The following is a 9136-nucleotide window of genomic DNA, read 5'->3' as shown; positions in this document are numbered from 1 at the left end:
TGCCCCTTGAAAAAGTCAAGTCCAAACACCAAACATCCATGTTGTGGAATCATGGCATGCAAAGCAGGATTCATTACCCTTTGCGGCCCCCTCAATGTGAAAGAGGGAGAACTCATGCTGTGAAATAAATCAATGATGCCTAATCCTTTACTTAGAAGTTGCTGATCGATAATGTCTTTAATATGGTTACAACAATGCTGGTTTAGTTCAAATCGCGAGAACTCGTGCTTTCATAGTGATGGAAGGCCAAAGAGAGTTGACCTTCATGTCAGAATCCCAAAATGTAGTCCTTCCATGTGGTATTAGGGGCACTTATAGTGGTATTCTCAAGTTGTCAATTGAGCTCACAGCTCTGCAGTCTCCTTCATTCCTCGATGCTTGGGGGATGGGTACACCTCATTAAGTGACAGTTCTGGTCTAGGAGCTCTGTCCTACTACAACATATTAATGGCCTGTCAGTGTTCTAATAATAATAATAATAATATTTATTTATATAGCGCCAACATATTCCGCAGCGCTTTACAGTTTAACAGTTTCAAACACAACAGTCATAAGTAACAATGTTGACAATACAATAATTAAAGCGAAATAAAATGACCCTGCTCGTGAGAGCTTACAATCTACAATGAGGTGGGGGAGATACAAAGCAGAGGTGTGTATTTACAATGATGTATTTACAATGATGGTCCAGCCATCTTCAGGGGGTGGAGGATAGATGGATAGTGAATGGGCTACACACACACACACACACACAAACATAAAATGAGTTTGATTAGTGAACATGATAAGCCGCTCTGAATAAATGTGTTTTGAGCGAGCGCCTAAAACTATGCAAATTGTGGATGGTCCTAATATCTTGGGGTAGAGCATTCCAGGGGATTGGCGCAGCATGGGAGAAGTCTTGGAGTCGGGAGTGGGAGGTACGGATAAGTGCAGAGGTTAGTCGAAAGTCATTTGCAGAGCGCAGCGGTCGGTTAGGCCGATAGACGGAAATGAGGGAGGAGATGTAAGGGGGTGCCGCACTGTGGAGAGCTTTTTGGGTGAGAACAAGTACTTTGAATTGTATCCTGTAATGAATGGGCAGCCAGTGTAATGACTGGTGAAGAGCGGATGCGTTCGAGTAACAATTAGCCAGATGGACAACCCTGGCTGCTGCATTAAGGATGGACTGGAGAGGGGAAAGTCATGTGAGGGGGAGGCCAATTAATAGAGCATTGCAGTAGTCTAGATGGGAGTGGATCAGGGCGCTAGTGAGGGTTTTTGTTTCCATGGTGAGAAAAGGGCGGATTCTAGAAATGTTCTTTAGGCACGAGCGGGCAAGAGATTGTATATGGGAGGTGAAGGAGAGATCGGAGTCAAACATAACACCCAGACAGCGCACCTGCTGCTGGAGTGTTATTATGGTGCCACCCACGGAGAGGGAAACGTCAGATTTAGGGAGGTTTGTAGATGGTGGGAGTAGAAGAAGTTCAGTTTTGGAGAGGTTGAGTTTCAGATAGAGAGCGGACATGATGTTGGAGACTGCAGACAGACAGTCAGTGGCGTTCTGTAGTACAGCGGGGGAAAGGTCAGGGGATGACGTGTATAGTTGTGTGTCATCAGCATAAAGATTATACTGAAAGCCAAATCTGCTGATGGTCTGTCCAATTGGGGCTGTGTAGAGGGAGAAGAGAAGGGGGCCAAGGACTGAGCCCTGAGGTACCCCGACAGTGAGAGGAAGAGGAGAGAAAGTGAAGCCAGAGAGCAGAACACTGAAGGAGTGGTCAGAAAGGTGGGAAGAGAACTGTTGTGAATTCTGTTGTCGGGCTCCCTCCTGTGGTCATGAATGGTACTTCGGCTGGTTCTGTCCATGGACTTTCTCTGGTGGCTGTGGGTGTTTCTGAGCTTCCTTCCACAGGTGACGAGGTTAATTCGTTAGCTGGCTGCTCTATTTAACTCCACTTAGATCTTTGCTCCAAGCCACCTGTCAATGTTCCAGTATTGGTCTAGTTCACTCCTGGATCGTTCTTGTGACCTGTCTTCCCAGCAGAAGCTAAGTGACTGCTTGTTTTTCTCTGGTTTGCTATTTTTCTGTCCAGCTTGCTATTTTGATTGTTGTCTTGCTTGCTGGAAGCTCTGGGATGCAGACGGAGCGCCTCCGCACCGTGAGTCGGTGCGGAGGGTCTTTTTGCGCCCTCTGCGTGGTCTTGTAGGTTTTTGTGCTGTCCGCAAAGCTACCTTTCCTATCCTCAGTCTGTTCAGTAAGTCCGGCCTCACTTTGCTTAATCTATTTCATCTCTGTGTTTGTATTTTCATCTTTACTCACAGTCATTATATGTGGGGGCTGCCTTTTCCTTTGGGGAATTTCTCTGAGGCAAGGTAGGCTTTATTTTTCTATCTTTAGGGCTAGCTAGTTCCTTAGGCTGTGCCGAGTTGCATAGGGAGCGTTAGGAGCAATCCACGGCTATTTCTAGTGTGGTTGATAGGATTAGGGATTGCGGTCAGCAGAGTTCCCACGTCCCAGAGCTCGTCCTATATTATCAGTAACTATCAGGTCATTCCGTGTGCTCTTTACCACCAGGTCCATTATTGTCCTGACCACCAGGTCATAACAGAGGACAGGAGAGAGCATTGTCCTTAATGCCAAGTGACTGGAGCCTAGAAAGTAAGAGAGGGTGGTCAACAGTGTCGAAAGCTGCAGAAAGGTCGAGAAGAATGAGCAGAGAGTGGTCACCATTACATTTTGATGTCAGAAGGTCATTGGTCAATTTGATGAGTGCAGTTTCAGTCGAATGTAGGGGGCGGAAACCGGACTGTTAAGGGTCTAGGAGGGAGTGAGTGGAGAGGTAACGGGTAAGGCGGGAGTATATCAGACGCTCCAAGAGTTTAGAGATGAAGTGGAGATTGGAGACCGGTCTGTAGTTATTTGGGCATTATGGGTCAAGAGCGGGTTTCTTTAGTAATGGAGTAATGATAGAGTGTTTGAAGGAGGAGGGGAAAATGCCAGAGGAGAGGGAGAGATTAAAGATTGTAGTTAGGTGAGTTGTGACGACTGGAGAGAGAGACTGGAGGAGGTGTGAGGGAATGGGGTCGGTGGTGCATGTAGTCAGAGGAGAAAAGGAGAGGAGCCTGGAGACTTCTTCTGTGATGGGATCGAATGTGGAGAGTGAGCCAGGGCTGTTTCACTCTGTGTTTGGAGGTTCTGAAGGTGAGGGGTGCTACTTGGTCAAGGTTGCTTCTAAGAGTGTCATTGAAGTGATGTACAGCCAAATCAGGACAGGAAAAAGAAGAGATTGGGGACAATGATGAGTGTAGGGAGTATGAAAGTGTATGAGGGTTAATGGCTTGTAGATTTCTGAATGTGCGGTAGGTAGGAGTGTGCTGGGGTGGGCGAGGATTTGTGAGTGTGAAGGAGAGAATGTTGTGGTCAGAGAGGGGAAGCGGCGAGTTAACTAGGTAGGAGATTGAGCAGAGTCGGGCGAAGACCAGGTCAAAGGTGTTACCGTCCTTGTGTGTCTCAGAGGTTGAGAGCTGTGAGAGGCCTAGAGAAGTGGTTAGTGATAGAAGCTGGGATGCAGATGTGGAGATGGGGCTGTTTATGGGGATGTTGAAGTCTCCCAGGATAAGGGTTGGTAGTTCTGAGGACATGAAGTGTGGCAGCCAGGCAGAGAAATGGTCCAGGAAGTGGGTGGGTGAGCCTGGGGGCCGGTATATGACCGCTACTCTGAGGGAGAGGGGACGAAAGAGCCTGATGGTGTGGACCTCAAAAGAAGGGAATGAGAGTGATGGAGCTGGGGGGATGACCTGGAAGGTGCATTGTGGGGAGAGAAGTATGCCGACTCCACCACCATGTCTGTTTGTGGGTCTCGGGGAATGTGAGAATTGTAAGCCACCATGGGAAATGGCGGCAGGAGAGACCGTGTCAGAATCCTGAATCCAGGTTTCCGTGAGGGCCAGCAGATTCAGAGAGTTTTTCAGAAAGTAAATGTGTAGGAAAGGAAGCTTGTTGCATACAGACCATGGATTCCAAAGGGCACAATTAAAAGAAGGAGATGAAGGAGTGCAAGTAATATTAGTAAGATTATTAAGGTTTCTATGTGAGTTAGGGTATGGGTTGAGGTTGGTGGATGGTGGCCCGGGGTTGGGGGAGATGTCCCCTGAAATCAGTAGGAGTAGGAAGATAAAAAGCAAGTGGTTTTTGGAATTGTATGAAGTTTTTTGTGCAGAGTGTTTGGGCAACATGGACTGAGGTTTTTCAGGAAGGTGAGAAGTGCATGGGTGCTGTACATGGGAGAGGGAAGGAGAAGGAGTTGATGTATATGAGTCGTGATGGAGGGGGGATTGGTCGGTGAAAGTGGATTGCAAGGGAACATAGGAGGATAGGAATAAAGCACATGGATAGAAGGGAGTGCAGAGTGTTGGTTACCTGACTCCTGCCCTGACTAACTGTCATGGAATAACTGCTGTATCACTACGCTTCTAAAGGTACCGTCACAATGAACGATATTGCTAGCGATCCGTGACGTTGCAGCGTCCTGGCTAGCGATATCATTCAGTTTGACACGCAGCAGCGATCAGGATCCTGCTGTGATGTCGTTGGTCGCTGCAGAAAGTCCAGCACTTTATTTTGTCACTGGACTCCCTGCAGACATCGCTGAATCGGCGTGTGTGACGCCGATTCAGCGATGTCTTCACTGGTAACCAGGGTAAACATCGGGTTACTAAGCGCAGGGCCGCGCTTAGTAACCCGATGTTTACCCTGGTTACCAGCGTAAAAGTTAAAAAAACAAACACTACATACTTACCTTCCGCTGTCTGTCCCCGGCGCTGTGCTTCTTTGCACTGGCTGTGAGCGCCGGCCAGCCGGAAAGCACAGCGGTGACGTCACCGCTCTGCTTCCCGGCCGTTGTGCTCACAGTGCAGGAAAGCATAGCGCCGGGGACAGACACCGGAAGGTAAGTATGTAGTGTTTGTTTTTTTTACTTTTATGATGGTAACCAGGGTAAACATCGGGTTACTAAGCGCGGCCCTGCGCTTAGTAACCCGATGTTTACCCTGGTTACTGGCATCGTTGGTCGCTGGAGAGCTGTCTGTGTGACAGCTCTCCAGCGACCAAACAGCGACGCTGCAGCGATCGACATCGTTGTCGGTATCGCTGCAGCGTCGCTGAGTGTGAAGGTACCTTAAGTCTACACTGTTATCACTGTGATTACTATATCACTAAATTTACATATAGTGATAACAGTTTGAACAAACACATGGCTCAGAAAAGTGAGAGCCTAGGAGAACTGCTCTGAAAACTGCCCATGCAGGGGGCAAGGGGATGGTGATTCTACAAGACTGATAAGTGCAAGGGTCAGTAGTTGAGAGGAGGAAGAGGAATGGGGGGAAGATAACTGCTGTATAGAAATCTACAGGCTGTAGAGAACTATAGTGGTAAGTGTAAGGTCCAGATCAAACCACTGATAGTTGAATATGTTAAATCATAACTTGTTCTGAGCTTTGTAGTGCTACTAATACTACAGTTCTGCTACTCACCAGAACCGTCACTCATGGATGAGGAGTGCCAACCCCATAAGGAAGTAGGAAGTAAGGAGACTGCAGAGTTGTGAGCTACTCAAGAGACAAATTGAGAATAACCCTTTAAATAAAAAGTGCAGTCACATGCTAGTGATTAGTACTTTTTTAAAGTGAACCTGTCACCAGGTTTGGCCGATAAGAGATTCTATAATACTGTGTATCTGCCTTCAACCTGACCTGCAAGACAAGAAAAATAACTTTTATTATACTCACCTACAGGGTGGTCTGGTCCTATGGGCCTAGCTGGTCTTGGTCTGGTGCCTCCCATCTTCTTATGATTGCCATCCTTCTGCTTGCTTCATGTGGATGACGCTTCCCTTCATCATCCACACAGTCTCCTTGGCACAGCGCTCCTGTGCAGGCATACTTCTATGCCCTGTCGAGGACAGAGCAAAGAACTTCAGTGCGCATGTGTCGGGGCTCTTTGACCTTTTCCGGCACCTGCGCACTGCAGTACTTTGCTCTGCCCTCAATAGGACAGAGAAGTGCACATGTGCAGGAGCGCGATGCCGAGGAGACGCGTCATTCACAGGAAGCAAGCAGGAGGGTGGCATAACAAGAAGAAGGGAGGCGCCGGACCAAGATGAGCGACACTCATCAGCCTGGACCACCCCGAAGGTAAGTATAATAAAAGTTATTTTTCATCTCTTACAGGTCGGGTTGGGGCAAATATACAGCATTATAGAATGATCGCAGCATCTAATACTAGCCCAAACTGCTGACAGGTTCCCTTTAAGCAACAGCAAGACGTTCCAAGGTGATTGATAGAGAATGTTGAGAAGAATGAATCCTGGGGATATAGGGTCCTATGTAACCTACTCCTGCACATTTATGTCATCTCATCCTGTGTATCTATATAATAATAGACTTAGTAGTTTCTTAAATGTGCTCTGTGTAGTTCAATTCAGAACCTCAAGGACTGGAATCTCCTGCATAAAAATCTGTGACCACTCATTTATAATACTATGTTTCCGGAGATCTTGATGCAAATAAAAAACTATTGGTTAATGAATCCAGGTGAACCCTTTTATTAGAACAATATTAAAAATATGAACAGTATGAAGGGTAAGATGAGTCAAAAGAAACTTGGTTGGCAGTTTGCAGAATTTCCAAAAATAGCAAAAAGTGACTACAACCATCATTTCTCTTTTGCAGCTTCCACTTTTAGTCACGTCAAAGCCTTTCCTGTGCACCCTCTAATCCTCTATTTGTTCTGCCACTTTCATTTCCCTTTTCCTGCATATCTTCCAGTGAGTGTGTGTGTATATACTATATATATGTACACATATCGTCTATAAACATCTGTTTATTACTTGAAGAACTCATGATTACTTTTGGGTATATAAGTATATTAAAATGATTTCATGGATGAGCAATTATGTTAAAAAGGGGCTTTTCAAATATTTTAGTGTTCTGCCTCCTTCTTCCAATGACTCATTTATAGAGATGATCTGTGACTCATGTCCTGTATTCAAAACAGCGTTGCTCTTAAATTACATCAGGTCCTCCTAAGATTCACTGATTTATTTAAGGAAAAAATGTATATTCTGTAACATAACATTCATCAATCTGCAATGAGCTGTTTTCTAAACTGTACTAAAACTACTGATTATCACAGACTTTGACCAGACCACAGGGCAAAAGAGGATCGGATTCATTTGAAAGGTTTTTCCAACAGCCGCTGACTGTGACTCCATTGCAGGAAAACAAGGCTCAGTGGGATGCTTAAAAAAACTGAGGCAGTGCAGCCAAAAATGCCTCTGTAGGAAGTATCAAAGTGATATACACAGCTCTGGCATATAGAGAAAAACAGCAAAGAGAGAAGCATTAACCAAAACACATTGTATAACAGGGTAGAGAAAAGAGTGGTTGAATGGTCAGTGTGATAATCTCTCTTAGTGGTACGACAAGTCCTAAAATATTAATAGTGGCAGTGATAGAATGAAGTGAATAAAAGATGTTTTGTGTTATGACCTGGTGGTCAGGACAATAATGGACCTGGTGGTTAAGAGCACACGGAATGACCTGATAGTTACTGATAATATAGGACGAGCTCTGGGACGTGGGAACTCTGCTGACCGCAATCCCTAATCCTATAAACACACACTAGAAATAGCCGTGGATTGCTCCTAACGCTCCCTATGCAACTCGGCACAGCCTAAGGAACTAGCTAGCCCTAAAGATAGAAAAATAAAGCCTACCTTGCCTCAGAGAAATTCCCCAAAGGAAAAGGCAGCCCCCCACATATAATGACTGTGAGTAAAGATGAAAATACAAACACAGAGATGAAATAGATTAAGCAAAGTGAGGCCCGACTTACTGAACAGACTGAGGATAGGAAAGGTAGCTTTGCGGTCAGCACAAAAACCGACAAAAAGACCACGCAGAGGGCACAAAAAGACCCTCCGCACCAACTCACGGTGCGGAGGCGCTCCCTCTGCGTCCCAGACCTTCTAGCAAGCAAGACAACAATCCAAATAGCAAGCTGGACAGAAAAATAGCAAACCAGAGAAAACAAGCAGTCACTTAGCTTCTGCTGGGAAGACAGGTCACAAGAACGATCCAGGAGTGAACTAGACCAATACTGGAACATTGACAGGTGGCATGGAGCAAAGATCTAAGTGGAGTTAAATAGAGCAGCCAGCTAACGAATTAACCTCGTCACCTGTGGAAGGAAACTCAGAAACACCCACAGCCACCAGAGAAAGTCCATGGACAGAACCAGCCGAAGTACCATTCATGACCACAGGAGGGAGCCCGACAACAGAATTCACAACAGTTTTGATACAAGTCTGGAAAAGTAATGAAAATGATCAGAATTCAAGAGGGTAACCTTTTATAGCTGAAAGAGAGCATGTTGTTTTTTTGCAGGACAACTTGAAAATTTTAATGCCTTCTTGACATCAGCCATACATGTACAGTGCCATGAGAGGTGCAATCCTACAAACCGCCGTACATGTTCGGTATAGCAATCGCACAGGCTCACTCCCAGCATCGGCATGATCATTAGTGGGTATCTATATGATCACTGACACCGTGCTGCAATGCCCACGAATGGAGCTAGTGCCGATAACGGGCGTTTAACCCCTCTGATGCTGTCAAAGTGCCAGCGACATCAGTCGGCTTGCAGAGGGAGGGAGCTCATTCTCCGCTCTGATCGGCACAACGCGATTGTGATCACCTTGTGCTTCTGGTCTCCATGGTGACCCTGGGCGGAAAGATGGCTGTGGGGTGACCCAGGTTTGTAAATTACTGCTGATATCAGGAGTTGACGTGTGCTCTGTGTGCAATACACTGGTTTAATACCATGTAATGCTTTCCATCAGTGATCAGAGAGCAAGGAAAGTTGATGTCCCATACTTGGACAACATAAAAAAGGAAAAAAAAAGGTTTAAAACATTGTAAAAATATTTATTTTAAAAATGAACAACAAAAAAAAGAAAAGATATTATACCCAATAAATACATATATTTTGGTAAAAATAAACAAATGAAGTACGCGTATTTGGTATCACCGGGTCCACAATGACCCAACCAATAAAACTGTTACACTAGTTAACCTCTTCAGTGAACGCCAT

This window comes from Ranitomeya imitator, chromosome 3 (assembly GCF_032444005.1).
Source record: "Ranitomeya imitator isolate aRanImi1 chromosome 3, aRanImi1.pri, whole genome shotgun sequence".
NCBI classification, from domain to species: Eukaryota; Metazoa; Chordata; class Amphibia; order Anura; family Dendrobatidae; genus Ranitomeya; species Ranitomeya imitator.
The sequence above is the reverse complement of the archived record's forward strand: the minus strand, read 5'-3'. Positions refer to the sequence as shown.